Source organism: Papaver somniferum, chromosome 9, assembly GCF_003573695.1.
Source record: "Papaver somniferum cultivar HN1 chromosome 9, ASM357369v1, whole genome shotgun sequence".
NCBI lineage: Eukaryota > Viridiplantae > Streptophyta > Magnoliopsida > Ranunculales > Papaveraceae > Papaver > Papaver somniferum.
The window spans coordinates 144436569-144453317 of record NC_039366.1 but is presented as its reverse complement, the minus strand read 5'-3'; positions in this window follow the sequence as shown (position 1 = coordinate 144453317).

Genomic DNA, 16749 nt, shown 5'->3' with positions numbered 1-16749 from the left:
TACTAATAAAAATTCATACCAAATCATAAGTCAGGCACTGTGATTAGTTATACCAAGATACATAACAAATTATGATTGGTTCTACTAACTCACACATATTGGTAATCCAAAGGTATGCAATGAATAACAATACCAATAAGCCTAGCGATTTCCCTTTCGATTCATAAAACAAGTTCACGAATGTACTTCCTTTAAACAAATGTAAACATTGTTTCCTAGGAAGAAATCTTCACCTTTACCCATACACATAATCACAACAAAATTCATACGATTATGTCGATGTTACATATACGAAGTTCAAAATGTAAACGTTATACTTTGTATCCTAATTCCTTAACACTATGATCATGTGATCATGTCTTACTACTAGAATATAATATCCACAGCTTCCCAGTTATGTTTTCAATATAGCACGACTTGAAAGATACGTTAGAAATGAAAAAATTCAAGTCAAATATTACTAAACTCAATAGGAATGATGATGTCGTCGTTGTAGCTTGTTACTTCTTCACATTCTTCAGGTATTCGAGTAATATTTGTATGTCTCATAATCCTAGACTTTCTAGTCTAACCTATACGAAGTTGTCTCTAGTACATAATCAAGTAACTCTTAGATGAATTTTGATTCACTAAAATATGACAACCAAACTTGACATACCAATGCTTGGTGGGTTCAACCGAGCTATGCTCTAGCACTAACTTTCTCCAAAAATATGTGTAGGAATACAAATTTTAGACTTATATCCAGTTACCAACTGGTACACAAAAATGGTCGACTAAATATGGGTTCTAAAACGAATAAGTGAAGATGCCTATAATATTGCATATTCCACAAGCAATATAGGAAGGTTGGTATGCATAACATATAACTTAGACACCATATATAACCTTTGATTGTAGCCTATGTAAGACCAAGCCTAAGTACTTTAGGAAATTAGAACTGACACATTTGCTTAAGATAGACCACCACTCTCATTGTGGTCAGCTGTGTGAGTCAAAACTGATTGACTTTAAGGATCCACAATTATTCAGGTTATTATTATGTGCTTTTAAGTTTTTACTTGAGTTTCTTCAGACTCTAATACCTAAACCGGATCTTAGCTTTGAAGAATTCCAACCCATGAAAATATTTTATTTGGACCCAGTTATAGAACTTGAACCTGAACAACAGCTAGATGTAGTTGTCTTAAACAGGAAACTAGACAAGGGTGTGCTTTATTTGTTTATTTTCTTGACAGATTGCAGATTCCTTTTATTTGTGATAGCTCTATTTGGTTTTGATGACCCACAGAAATTTCGGCTATTACTGTATGATTCTATGAGGTGACTAATCCTTTCTTAGTCTTGCTGAAGACTTTAAACTTAGCACTTCTTGGGAGGTAACCCAATCTCATGCGACACGGTAATATCTTTCCTTATCTCTTTTGCTTCAAAATGGTAACAGTTTCTCCTTGTTCGTGCTTTTAATTTATCTTTAGAACATTGAGGACAATGTTAGATTTAAGTTTGGGGGTATGGGAGAAACTTTTTAGTTGCAGTATGAATAAATAAACTCCAGAGCTTAGAAATTTATGCCTATTTAGGATTGCACTAACCAACCTAAGTGGATGGAAGCATTTTGGTTGTAGGAGTTGAGGAACCAATCTGATTAGATGGAAACATCTAGAAGAGTCTATTCATAAAAGCACAGAGCTCAGGTGTTAGAAATAACATGATAGTTTCACCATATCTCGTTGAGTCCTTTTCACTTCTATTTTTATTTTGTTTTTAAACTATGTTTCTCTAAGTGATAGGTGGGGCCCACGATTCAAGTTGTTACCAATGCTAGGGTGAATTAGAGTAATTGAGATACCATGCAAAAAAAAAAAGTTGAAAAAGAAAAAGAGAAAAAAAAATGGTAGTTACCAAAAAGTTGAAAAAAAGAAAAAGAAGAAAAAAATTGAGACCAGACCATTTGACCAAAAGGAACAAATTCAATAAAGTCGACCACTGGTACCCTTGTATATGCCAGTTGTGTTGACCTAGAGTTAGGTTATCGACCACTGGTTCCCTTGTATATGCCAGTGTGTTGATATTAGTCAGACTAATATCTCAATCTATTAAGATAGGTTCATTTTGGCGGAGGCCTTCAGACAGATATGGGAAACGCCGTTCACTTATTAAACATCAAAACCATCTATGTTTTTCTATATCCATCTCTTAATCTATCCACGTGATTAGTTTTGACTCCGGATATTGATGTCCATAGTGCGACTATCTGAGTAGAGCTCTGTCACTTTATATGAATTTTAGTATGTTTGAGTGCAAACTCGTGTACAACAATTGGAATTTCGCATCAGGGTACTTCCTCCTGTAGTCAATAAGTATGCCAACCAAGGAGATTCTTTAGTGCCTTCCAAGGTTCGTTGTAGATAGCTAGGGTCTGGAGTAAAGGTTTTGTGGGTATATCTCTTGTAAGCCCTCCGGAGACAACACTCCGCCACTAGGGCCACCTAGGGGTTTAAAGGCTTATTGCATACACTAAATGCAATCGACGATGCCTGCGACAGTGAGTTAGGATTTTATTTTGTAGTTTTGATTTGCTCGGGACTAGAAAATAATAAGTTTGGGGATATTTGATAGACGCATTTATGTGTCTATTTTCATCTCTATTGTGTATATTGTTAGTACCCATTTTTGTACTTATTTCGGTATTTTATCTCTTTGTAGGTGTTTTTGGAGAAATAAGCTTTTGCGGCGAAATTGGCTCGAAAAGTTGTTAAAGGCACCTGGGAGGACATTTGCGATTCGGACTCTCATTTTGGATAAGGGGTAACCTAATTACTAAGAGGTAACCTAATTACTAAGGGGTGACCTATTTCCAGGCATCTGCTAAAGGGAGAACAACATGGGATAGGGGGAATTCCTTCTTCACGTTTCAAATTAGAAAATTGGCGGGAAAAAATGAGTTCACGCCTGGAAAATTTGGACTCGAATTTTGGAGCTGTTTCAGGGAGATTCAACACTGGAAATCAATTGGGCTGGACTTGATAGAGCAAAACAGGTTTAATGCATGCGTTTTTATCGATCTAATTGGGCTGGAATGTCCGGAAAAAGGAAACAGAGCAAATAAGGAAACACGGTCCTGTTGGGTTTGTTTCTGGATATTCAAAGAGATTAAAGGCAAGAAATTCGTACCAAAGGTACATATTCTATCTAAGGAAGAGTTTGAGATAAGTGGGAAAGCTCAGAAACGCGTAAAACAATTTCTGGAAGGAATTATTGTCGTGACTGCCAAGAAAGGAAAAAGGGAATTTTGATGCGATTTGGGAAAGATTCAATGACCCTTTTGTGTATAAATAGGATGCTTAGGTCCCCTAGAACAAAAATGGAGAGTTTGGGGTCGAGAGGAGAGCTCAGGAGGCGAGAATCAGAGATTACAGGAGGCCCGTCTCTGCTGCTGCTGCTGCTACACGAAGATCCTGAAGAACACGAAGAACAGACTTCCACAGACAGTCGTTCTTCAACTGTGACAAGGACAGACGCTAGAAAGTCTTAAAACAACAACACATAAGCACTTCAATTTTATCGTTCTTTTCTGGACGCCTTCTGTGGGTCGCAGATTCACTGATTTTATTCTTTTCACTCTTTTAATCAACTTTTGGGTTATAAACATGTATTTTGAGCAAGTGATTAATATGAGGAGCTAAACCCCCTTGCTGAGGCGATAGAGGAAGCTATTTTTCCAACAAGAAGTGGTATATTTTATTTTATTTATTATTTGCAATTATTTTATGATTATTTGCCTTGGTTGAAAATTGTTTGAATGATCCTTGTTAAGCAATTGTGATTTATTTTGATAGAACATACTTGTACTTAGGTTTTTGATGTTCTATGCTTTGGATTTACACTTGTTATTTTGAGAATCTACTAGTTGCACTAAGTTAGAATCAACTTGAACGAGAAAATTGTATAAATATAAATACTGAGATTAAATCACTTTGAACTTGGAAAATAGTGGAATCTTAGCCTCAGTGTTCTTTTAATATTGATATCATCTTTGATTGAGTTTGTGACAATTTTTAGTTTGTTTTCTATTTTAGTTTTAGAATTTAAGTCTATATTTTATCCTTCGCAAGTCTGAGAATCGAACCACTTTTACCACTATCTCAAAACTACATCAATTTTTGGCGCCGCCGACGCGGATTTGTATTAGGTTTTAGGTTTTAGATTTATTTTTTTCTTTTAGAATTTTTGTTCTCTTTTATGCCTTTGGTATTTTTTTGATTCTTTTCAGATTTGGCGAAGCTACAAGGAAAAAAAAGTGCTATAAAAGGAAAGCATCGCTAAAGAAGGAAAGAAAGAGGAATCCAAAGGAGTGAAGAAGAATATTTTGTATATAGTGATTTTGTTTTATTTTTAGAAACTGTAAATAGGGTTTTAGTTTTTGTAATTTTTCTTTTTAGTTTTGGACACTTTTTGGACTTTATTTTTGGACTGGACATTATTTTTAAAACCCTACGGAAGGGTTAAGATTAAATATAAACTGTTTGCAGGGAAGGACGACAGTTACGATACTGTCTCGGCCCCTCGGGTTCATACACTGACATCGGAGTCGGTGGCCTGAATCGACTTCAACGGTTCATCGCCCGTCTGGTACGGGAGGTAAGACTCTATCCACCCACGAATCCCATGTCAGTGGGTTTTATTTTGTGTGACAACTCACACCCCTGCAATAGAATGTCGAATGGTATTACGATAGCCAATACAACGAATATCCGACTGAGTTTCAAAATGGACGTTACTACTTTGACCATAATGTGAATATGGTTGGGAACATCAGCCTTTTCAAGGTTATGGCTCATACCTTGATGAGCCCAATTACTATCCACACACGCACCGGTCATACGAGCAAAATTCTTATATTTCTCCTTTAGAAGAGTCCCTCAGGAAATTAGAGGAGTCGACACGTAAGTTCGCTGAGATGAATAACTTAGTTTATGACGAAAGAGAACTTTCTATAGAGGAATCCTTCAAGCTAATAGCTGAGACGAACGAAAGAATTGCTCGAAATAATCTTAATTTCCAATACAGTGTTTCCAATAATACCCTTGAAACTAAGGATAGTAATTTTCATAATCAAGATGACGAGGATAAAATTGGTAACACTACTTGTTTAGATGAGGTTCAACCATTTTCATGTTATTATAATGATGATTATGATGAGGATAGTGTTGATGAAGAATTTGAAATAAGTAGGCATAGCGATCAGGAATTTGTTACTCCAGTTGAGCTTAATAATAATATTATTTCTAGTTCAAATCCAAATAATTTTAATAATTATTCACCTATTCAAAAGGACGAGGATTTGATTAGAGATACTCCCGTTTTAGACGATGTAGTATTTCCTTATGATTACGAAGCCAACGATGGTTTAGAGGAACGAGTTTTTTCTGAGAATATTGTTTTAGAGTTAGCGATTTAGAAACATTAGTCTTAGACAAAGAAAGTGAACTCGTAGAGATGAGTGAGGATGAACCATACTTAGAAGAATCAATTGACCATTTTCAGGAATCTATGACCTAGAAATTAGGGAAGTTGTGACTAGTCTTTCTAGAGACACTGAAAACTCTAAGTTTGGGGGTGATTATCATTCTCCATGTGCTTTAACTATTAGAAAGGTCCCTCATTGGGACTTGACATATGTGCCTCAACCATTTTACAAGATTATCTTCATACACGTTTTCCTGAACCTAGTGATGTCCATAAGGAAGTTCAGTTGTTAGAAACCCATCCATGGTTGATGAGGTTAGACCAGGCTATGATACTAAGATCGACTTTGTTTTCCCACCAAATACTTTTTCCAAATGTGGGAATGAATGATTTTCAAATGTGTCGAATATTAAGTTTTGAGACTAAGCCTAAGTACTTTAGGAAATTAGAACTGACACATTTGCTTAAGATAGACCACCACTCTCATTGTGGTCAGCTGTGTGAGTCAAAACTGATTGACTTTAAGGATCCACAATTATTCAGGTTATTATTATGTGCTTTTAAGTTTTTACTTGAGTTTCTTCAGACTCTAATACCTGAACCGGATCTTAGCTTTGAGGAATTCCAACCCATGAAAATATTTTATTTGGACCCAGTTATAGAACTTGAACCTGAACCACATCTAGATGTAGTTGTCTTAAACAGGAAACTAGACAAGGGTGTGCTTTATTTGTTTATTTTCTTGACAGATTGCAGATTCCTTTTATTTGTGATAGGTCTATTTGGTTTTGATGACCCACAGAAATTTCGGCTATTACTGTATGATTCTATGAGGTGACTAATCCTTTCTTAGTCTGGCTGAAGACTTTAAACTTAGCACTTCTTAGGAGGTAACCCAATCTCATGCGACACGGTAATATCTTTCCTTATCTCTTTTGCTTCAAAATGTAACAGTTTCTCCTTGTTCGTGCTTTTAATTTATCTTTAAACATTGAGGACAATGTTAGATTTAAGTTTGGGGGAAGGGAGAAACTTTTTAGTTGCAGTATGAATAAATAAACTCCAGAGCTTAGAAATTTATGCCTATTTAGGATTGCACTAACCAACCTAAGTGGATGGAAGCATTTTGGTTGTAGGAGTTGAGGAACCAATCTGATTAGATGGAAACATCTAGAAGAGTCTATTCATAAAAGCACAGAGCTCAGGTGTTAGAAATAACATGATAGTTTCACCATATCTCGTTGAGTCCTTTTCACTTCTATTTTTATTTTATTTTGTTTTTTAACTATGTTTCTCTAAGTGATAGGTGGGGCCCACGATTCAAGTTGTTACCAATGCTAGGGTGAATTAGAGTGATTGAGATACCATGCAAAAAAAAAAAAGTTGAAAAAGAGAAAGAGTGAAAAAAAATGGTAGTTACCAAAAAGTTGAAAAAAAGAAAAAGAAGAAAAAAATTGAGACCAGACCATTTGACCAAAAGGAACAAATTCAATAAAGTCGACCACTGGTACCCTTGTATATGCCAGTTGTGTTGACCTAGAGTTAGGTCATCGACCACTGGTTCCCTTGTATATGCCAGTGTGTTGATATTAGTCAGACTAATATCTCAATCCATTAGGATAGGTTCATTTTGGCGGAGGCCTTCAGATAGATATGGGAAACGCCGTTCACTTAGTAAACATCAAAACCATCTATGTTTTTCTATATCCATCTCTTAATCTATCCATGTGATTAGTTTTGACTCCGGATATTGATGTCCATAGTGCGACTATCTGAGTAGAGCTCTGTCACTTTATATGAATTTTAGTATGTTTGAGTGCAAACTCGTGTACAACAATTGGAATTTCGCATCAGGGTACTTCCTCCTGTAGTCAATAAGTATGCCAACCAAGGAGATTCTTTAGTGCCTTCCAAGGTTCGTTGTAGATAGCTAGGGTCTGGAGTAAAGGTTTTGTGGGTATATCTCTTGTAAGCCCTCCGAAGACAACACTCCGCCACTAGGTCCACCTAGGGGTTTAAAGGCTTATTGCATACGCTAAATGCAATCGACGATGCCTGCGACAGTGAGTTAGGATTTTATTTTGTAGTTTTGATTTGCTCGGGACTAGAAAATAATAAGTTTGGGGGTATTTGATAGACGCATTTATGTGTCTATTTTCATCTCTATTGTGTATATTGTTAGTACCCATTTTTGTACTTATTTCGGTATTTTATCTCTTTGTAGGTGTTTTTGGAGAAATAAGCTTTTGCGGCGAAATTGGCTCGAAAAGTTGTTAAAGGCACCTGGGAGGACATTTGCGATTCGGACTCTCATTTTGGATAAGGGGTAACCTAATTACTAAGAGGTAACCTAATTACTAAGGGGTGACCTATTTCCAGGCATCTGCTAAAGGGAGAACAGCATGGGATAGGGGGAATTCCTTCTTCACGTTTCAAATTAGAAAATTGGCGGGAAAAAATGAGTTCACGCCTGGAAAATTTGGACTCGAATTTTGGAGCTGTTTCAGGGAGATTCAACACTGGAAATCAATTGGGCTGGACTTGATAGAGCAAAACAGGTTTAATGCATGCGTTTTTATCGATCTAATTGGGCTGGAATGTCCGGAAAAAGGAAACAGAGCAAATAAGGAAACACGGTCCTGTTGGGTTTGTTTCTGGATATTCAAAGAGATTAAAGGCAAGAAATTCGTACCAAAGGTACATATTCTATCTAAGGAAGAGTTTGAGATAAGTGGGAAAGCTCAGAAACGCGTAAAACAATTTCTGGAAGGAATTATTGTCGTGACTGCCAAGAAAGGAAAAAGGGAATTTTGATGCGATTTGGGAAAGATTCAATGACCCTTTTGTGTATAAATAGGATGCTTAGGTCCCCTAGAACAAAAATGGAGAGTTTGGGGTCGAGAGGAGAGCTCAGGAGGCGAGAATCAGAGATTACAGGAGGCCCGTCTCTGCTGCTGCTGCTGCTACACGAAGATCCTGAAGAACACGAAGAACAGACTTCCACAGACAGTCGTTCTTCAACTGTGACAAGGACAGACGCTAGACAGTCTTAAAACAACAGCAACATAAGCACTTCAATTTTATCGTTCTTTTCTGGACGCCTTCTGTGGGTCGCAGATTCACTGATTTTATTCTTTTCACTCTTTTAATCAACTTTTGGGTTATAAACATGTATTTTGAGCAAGTGATTAATATGAGGAGCTAAACCCCCTTGCTGAGGCGATAGAGGAAGCTATTTTTCCAACAAGAAGTGGTATATTTTATTTTATTTATTTATTTGCAATTATTTTATGATTATTTGCCTTGGTTGAAAATTGTTTGAATGATCCTTGTTAAGCAATTGTGATTTATTTTGATAGAACATACTTGTACTTAGGTTTTTGATGTTCTATGCTTTGGATTTACACTTGTTATTTTGAGAATCTACTAGTTGCACTAAGTTAGAATCAACTTGAACGAGAAAATTGTATAAATATAAATACTGAGATTAAATCACTTTGAACTTGGAAAATAGTGGAATCTTAGCCTCAATGTTCTTTTAATATTGATATCATCTTTGATTGAGTTTGTGACAATTTTTAGTTTGTTTTCTATTTTAGTTTTAGAATTTAAGTCTATATTTTATCCTTCGCAAGTCTGAGAATCGAACCACTTTTACCACTATCTCAAAACTACATCAATTTTTGGCGCCGCCGACGCGGATTTGTATTAGGTTTTAGGTTTTAGATTTATTTTATTTCTTTTAGAATTTTTGTTCTCTTTTATGCCTTTGGTATTTTTTTTGATTCTTTTCAGATTTGGAGCGAAGCTACAAGGAAAAAAAAAGTGCTATAAAAGGAAAGCATCGCTAAAGAAGGAAAGAAAAGAGGAATCCAAAAGGAGTGAAGAAGAATATTTTGTATATAGTGATTTTGTTTTATTTTTAGAAACTGTAAATAGGGTTTTAGTTTTTGTAATTTTTCTTTTTAGTTTTGGACACTTTTTGGACTTTATTTTTGGACTGGACATTATTTTTAAAACCCTAAGGAAGGGTTAAGATTAAATATAAACTGTTTGCAGGGAAGGACGACAGTTACGATACTGTCTCGGCCCCTCGGGTTCATACACTGACATCGGAGTCGGTGGCCTGAATCGACTTCAACGGTTCATCGCCCGTCTGGTACGGGAGGTAAGACTCTATCCACCCACGAATCCCATGTCAGTGGGTTTTATTTTGTGTGACAACTCACACCCCTGCAATAGAATGTCGAATTGGTATTACGATAGCCAATACAACGAATATCCGACTGAGTTTCAAAATGGACGTTACTACTTTGACCATAATGTGAATAATGGTTGGGAACATCAGCCTTTTCAAGGTTATGGCTCATACCTTGATGAGCCCAATTACTATCCACACACGCACCGGTCATACGAGCAAAATTCTTATATTTCTCCTTTAGAAGAGTCCCTCAGGAAATTAGAGGAGTCGACACGTAAGTTCGCTGAGATGAATAACTTAGTTTATGACGAAAGAGAACTTTCTATAGAGGAATCCTTCAAGCTAATAGCTGAGACGAACGAAAGAATTGCTCGAAATAATCTTAATTTCCAATACAGTGTTTCCAATAATACCCTTGAAACTAAGGATAGTAATTTTCATAATCAAGATGACGAGGATAAAATTGGTAACACTACTTGTTTAGATGAGGTTCAACCATTTTCATGTTATTATAATGATGATTATGATGAAGATAGTGTTGATGAAGAATTTGAAATAAGTAGGCATAGCGATCAGGAATTTGTTACTCCAGTTGAGCTTAATAATAATATTATTTCTAGTTCAAATCCAAATAATTTTAATAATTATTCACCTATTCAAAAGGACGAGGATTTGATTAGAGATACTCCCGTTTTAGACGATGTAGTATTTCCTTATGATTACGAAGCCAACGATGGTTTAGAGGAACGAGTTTTTTCTGAGAATATTGTTTTAGAGTTTAGCGATTTAGAAACATTAGTCTTAGACAAAGAAAGTGAACTCGTAGAGATGAGTGAGGATGAACCATACTTAGAAGAATCAATTGACCATTTTCAGGAATCTGATGACCTAGAAATTAGGGAAGTTGTGACTAGTCTTTCTAGAGACACAGAAAACTCTAAGTTTGGGGGTGATTATCATTCTCCATGTGCTTTAACTATTAGAAAGGTCCCTCATTTGGGACTTGACATATGTGCCTCAACCATTTTATAAGATTATCTTCATACACGTTTTCCTGAACCTAATGATGTCCATAAGGAAGTTCAGTTGTTAGAAACCCATACTATGGTTGATGAGGTTAGACCAGGCTATGATACTAAGATCGACTTTGTTTTCCCACCAAATACTTTTCTTCCAAATGTGGGAATGAATGATTTTCAAATGTGTCGAATATTAAGTTTTGAGACTAAGCCTAAGTACTTTAGGAAATTAGAACTGACACATTTGCTTAAGATAGACCACCACTCTCATTGTGGTCAGCTCTGTGAGTCAAAACTGATTGACTTTAAGGATCCACAATTATTCAGGTTATTATTATGTGCTTTTAAGTTTTTACTTGAGTTTCTTCAGACTCTAATACCTGAACCGGATCTTAGCTTTGAGGAATTCCAACCCATGAAAATATTTTATTTGGACCCAGTTATAGAACCTGAACCTGAACCACATCTAGATGTAGTTGTCTTAAACAGGAAACTAGACAAGGGTGTGCTTTATTTGTTTATTTTCTTGACAGATTGCAGATTCCTTTTATTTGTGATAGGTCTATTTGGTTTTGATGACCCACAGAAATTTCGGCTATTACTGTATGATTCTATGAGGTGACTAATCCTTTCTTAGTCTGGCTGAAGACTTTAAACTTAGCACTTCTTAGGAGGTAACCCAATCTCATGCGACACGGTAATATCTTTCCTTATCTCTTTTGCTTCAAAATGTTAACAGTTTCTCCTTGTTCGTGCTTTTAATTTATCTTTAAAACATTGAGGACAATGTTAGATTTAAGTTTGGGGGAACGGGAGAAAATTTTTAGTTGCAGTATGAATAAATAAACTCCAGAGCTTAGAAATTTATGCCTATTTAGGATTGCACTAACCAACCTAAGTGGATGGAAGCATTTTGGTTGTAGGAGTTGAGGAACCAATCTGATTAGATGGAAACATCTAGAAGAGTCTATTCATAAAAGCACAGAGCTCAGGTGTTAGAAATAACATGATAGTTTCACCATATCTCGTTGAGTCCTTTTCACTTCTATTTTTATTTTATTTTGTTTTTAACTATGTTTCTCTAAGTGATAGGTGGGGCCCACGATTCAAGTTGTTACCAATGCTAGGGTGAATTAGAGTGATTGAGATACCATGCAAAAAAAAAAAAAAAGTTGAAAAAGAGAAAGAGTGAAAAAAAATGGTAGTTACCAAAAAGTTGAAAAAAAGAAAAAGAAGAAAAAAATTGAGACCAGAACATTTGACCAAAAGGAACAAATTCAATAAAGTCGACCACTGGTACCCTTGTATATGCCAGTTGTGTTGACCTAGAGTTAGGTTATCGACCACTGGTTCCCTTGTATATGCCAGTGTGTTGATATTAGTCAGACTAATATCTCAATCCATTAGGATAGGTTCATTTTGGCGGAGGCCTTCAGACAGATATGGGAAACGCCGTTCACTTAGTAAACATCAAAACCATCTATGTTTTTCTATATCCATCTCTTAATCTATCCATGTGATTAGTTTTGACTCCGGATATTGATGTCCATAGTGCGACTATCTGAGTAGAGCTCTGTCACTTTATATGAATTTTAGTATGTTTGAGTGCAAACTCGTGTACAACAATTGGAATTTCGCATCAGGGTACTTCCTCCTGTAGTCAATAAGTATGCCAACCAAGGAGATTCTTTAGTGCCTTCCAAGGTTCGTTGTAGATAGCTAGGGTCTGGAGTAAAGGTTTTGTGGGTATATCTCTTGTAAGCCCTCCGGAGACAACACTCCGCCACTAGGTCCACCTAGGGGTTTAAAGGCTTATTGCATACGCTAAATGCAATCGACGATGCCTGCGACAGTGAGTTAGGATTTTATTTTGTAGTTTTGATTTGCTCGGGACTAGAAAATAATAAGTTTGGGGGTATTTGATAGACGCATTTATGTGTCTATTTTCATCTCTATTGTGTATATTGTTAGTACCCATTTTTGTACTTATTTCGGTATTTTATCTCTTTGTAGGTGTTTTTGGAGAAATAAGCTTTTGCGGCGAAATTGGCTCGAAAAGTTGTTAAAGGCACCTGGGAGGACATTTGTTATTCGGACTCTCACTTTGGATAAGGGGTAACCTAATTACTAAGGGGTGACCTATTTCCAGGCATCTGCTAAAGGGAGAACAGCATGGGATAGGGGGAATTCCTTCTTCACGTTTCAAATTAGAAAATTGGCGGGAAAAAATGAGTTCACGCCTGGAAAATTTGGACTCGATTTTTGTAGCTGTTTCAGGGAGATTCAACACTGGAAATCAATTGGGCTGGACTTGATAGAGCAAAACAGGTTTAATACATGCGTTTTTATCGATCTAATTGGGCTGGAATGGCCGGAAAAGGGAAACAGAGCAAATAAGGAAACACGGTCCTGTTGGGTTTGTTTATGGATATTCAAAGAGATTAAAGGCAAGAAATTCGTTCCAAAGGTACACATTCTATCTAAGGAAGAGTTTGAGATAAGTGGGAAAGCTCAGAAACGCGTAAAACAATTTCTGGAAGGAATTATTGCCGTGACTGCCAAGAAAGGAAAAAGGGAATTTTGATGCGATTTGGGGAAGATTAAATGACCCTTTTGTGTATAAATAGGATGCTTAGGTCCCCTGGAAGAAAAACGGAGAGTTTGGGGTCGAGAGGAGAGCTCAGGAGGCGAGAATCAGAGATTACAGGAGGCCCATCTCTGCTGCTGCTGCTTCTACACGAAGATCCTGAAGAACAAGAAGAACAGACTTCCACAGACAGTCGTTCTTCAACTGTGACAAGGACAGACGCTAGACAGTCTTAAAACAACAGCAACAGAAGCACTTCAGTTTTATCGTTCTTTTCTGGACGCCTTCTGTGGGTCGCAGATTCACTGATTTTATTCTTTTCACTCTTTTAATCAACTTTTGGGCTATAAACATGTATTTTGAGAAAGTGATTAATATGAGGAGCTAAACCCAAACACTGGGATGACGGAGGAATCCCTATTTCACGCATGTGGTAATTCTAATAATTCTTTTATGACTATTTGCATTGATTTTTAATCGATTTTTGATTTTTATTGAATGGGTGTGATTTCGTTTGATGGTGTATGCTTGGTCTATGTATTTTTGAGACATAATGCTTTTGATTTACAGTCATTTCTTTTCAAAAATATATTTGTGGCAAAGAACAAGAGTCCATACTTTTATTATTTGAACTATAATTGATTGGAATTATTATTTGAGTCGCATTAATGGAATTTGGTGGAATCCTGAGTCTCAGTACCTCTCGACATTGTGACAAACCTTTTGTATATATATTTTTTTATTTTTATTTTAAGTATAGAACCCAATCTTATCGAGTCCGAGTTAAACGAACTTTACTACCACTTTTAAAACTACATCATCAATCAATTTAAATCAACAACCAAAAGGTCGGATATTCTAATTGATTGAATAACGCAAAACCTGTTATATTTCAATTATATAACAAAATATAATGCGGAAAAGAAATAACACAGACACCAGAATTTTGTTAACGAGGAAACCGCAAATGCAGAAAAACCCCGGGACCTAGTCCAGATTGAACACACACTGTATTAAGCCGCTACAGACACTAGCCCTACTCCAAATTAACTTCGTTCTGGACTGTAGTTGAACCCCAATCAATCTCACACTGATCCAAGGTAATGCTCCTACGTCTCTGATCCCAGCAGGATACTACGTACTTGATTCCCTTAGCTGATCTCACCCACAACTAAGAGTTGCTACGATCCAAATTCGAAGACTTTAATAAACAAATCTGTATCACATGGAAAAGTCTACGGTAATAGATAAATCCATCTACCACGAATATACCTACGAGTTGTGTTCCGTCTTTTGATAAACCAAGGTGAACATGAACCAATTGATAAACCGGACTTATATTCCCGAAGAACAACCTAGTATTATCAATCACCTCACAATAATCTTAATCGACGCAGCGAAAAAAGATATTTTGGAATCACAAATGATGAGACGAAGTGTTTGTGATTACTTTTCTATCTTGCCTATCGGAGATATAAATCTCAAGCCAATTATTACAATTGTACTCAAAACGATAGAAATAACAAGATCAGATCACACAACTACAAGAAAAGTAGTATCGGTCTGGCTTCACAATCCCAATGAAGTCTTTAAGTCGTTAACCTGGTGTTTGAGGGTGAAAACGGTTTCTGCTGATTTTGGTAATTTTGGGTGTGTGGGTAAGAAACGAATTTAAACCCTAAACAATGTACTGCAAGGGAGTACTTTAGATTCGAGAGATCAATCTGTACAAATCCGACCTAAACCAAGAAATGTCCGTTCCAGACTTTCTTCAGTCACAAAGTGAAGGAGAAGGGTTGGTTTTGGGGAGGGAAGCGAAGAAAGTGTTGAGACCAGAATAGTTGATTCTGGAAGAGTAGTTGTTTTCTACGACTTGTATCAGAAAGTGGGAAGCCAACAGATGGAAATCTAGCAAATGTTTTCTGAGTGTTGTATGCTCCTGACCTGAACTTGTTGTTCAGAGGAAATAGGTAATGCGTATTTATACAAGTCGAAGTGAAACGTACTCTGGTCTCATTAAGAAATGGAAAACGGGTGAGTAAATGATAGGAGGTGGTAACCGGTACACCTAGAATTGATGTTCCATAAAAGAAAGCGTTTCACCATTACTCCATGTATTTACTAACCGCCTCATCCTTGTGACACTTTCGTATAACGGGCGTAGTGTACGCCGCACGCTGTAAACCGCCAAACCAATACCCAATGAGCATCCCCCAGTTTGTGACATGCGTTGATGTCTCGAGTGTTTTCATAGAAAACATGTAGCACGTTGTTGTTGTCTGGCAAGTTGAGCTTGGGAGACTTGCTGGCTCGGTGGTTACCTTCGACGGTCGAGATTTTGCATCTTAAGAGGAAAGGTAGTCGTTGATTATTGCAACCCTTCATTTGGTAGCCAATAGCATGAAAGCATGATCAGTATGGCTTTAATATGGCCTAGTTTAGGCGCGGCCAAAATTTAGGGTTTTGGCTTTGTTTAGGCGCGACCAAACTAGGGCCAAAGGTTGTCATGCGTTAGATGGTAACCTTGGACGGCTAAGATCTGCACCTTAGATGAAAAAGTGGTCGTTGATTGTTGCAGGCATTCGTTTTGGTAGCCAAATAGGGAAGGCCGGTATGGCGTGGCGCGGCGAGGTAGTTGGCATGCCATTGCACATGTGGCATGGTATGCCTTGGCGCGGTTTGGCGTGGCCAAAACTAGGGTTTGGGGCCAAAGGTTACCATGCGTTGTTTGGAAACCTTGGATGGCTAGGATTCGCATCTGGGATGGAAGGGTGGTCGTTGATCGTCGCACGCCTTCGTTTTGGTAGCCGCATAGGGAAAACCGGCATGGTATGGCGCAGCAAGGTGGTTGGCATGCCATTGGCACATATGGCATGGCATGCCTTGGCGCGGTTTGGCGTGGCCAAAACTAGGGTTTTGGGCCAAAGGTTACCATGCGTTGTTTGGCGACCTTGGACGGCTAGGATTTGCATCTAGGATTGAAGGGTGGCCGTTGATCGTCGCACGCCTTCGTTTTTGGTATCCGCATAGGAAGGTCGGCATGGTATGGCGCGGCAATGTGGTGGGCATGTCATTGGCACATGTGGCATGGCATGCCTTGGCGCGGTTTGGCGTGGCCAAAACTAGGGTTTTGGTCCAAAGGTTACCATGTGTTGTTTGGCGACCTTGGACGGCTAGGATTTGTATCTAGGATTGAAAGGTGGCCGTTGATCGTCGCACGCCTTCGTTTTGGTAGCCGCATAGGGAAGGCCGGCATGGTGGGGCCAGGGAAAATGGCGCAGACGGCTTGGCATAGTGTGGCCAAGGGTTTGGCACGGGCGGCTTGGCATGGTGGGGCCAAGTCAAGGTGTGGTTGGCTTGGCATGGTGGGGCCAAGGAAAAATGGCGCGGACGGCTTGGCATGGTGGGGCCAAGGCAAAATGCCGCGGACGGCTTGGCATAGTGGGGCCAAGGGTTTGGCACGGGCGGCT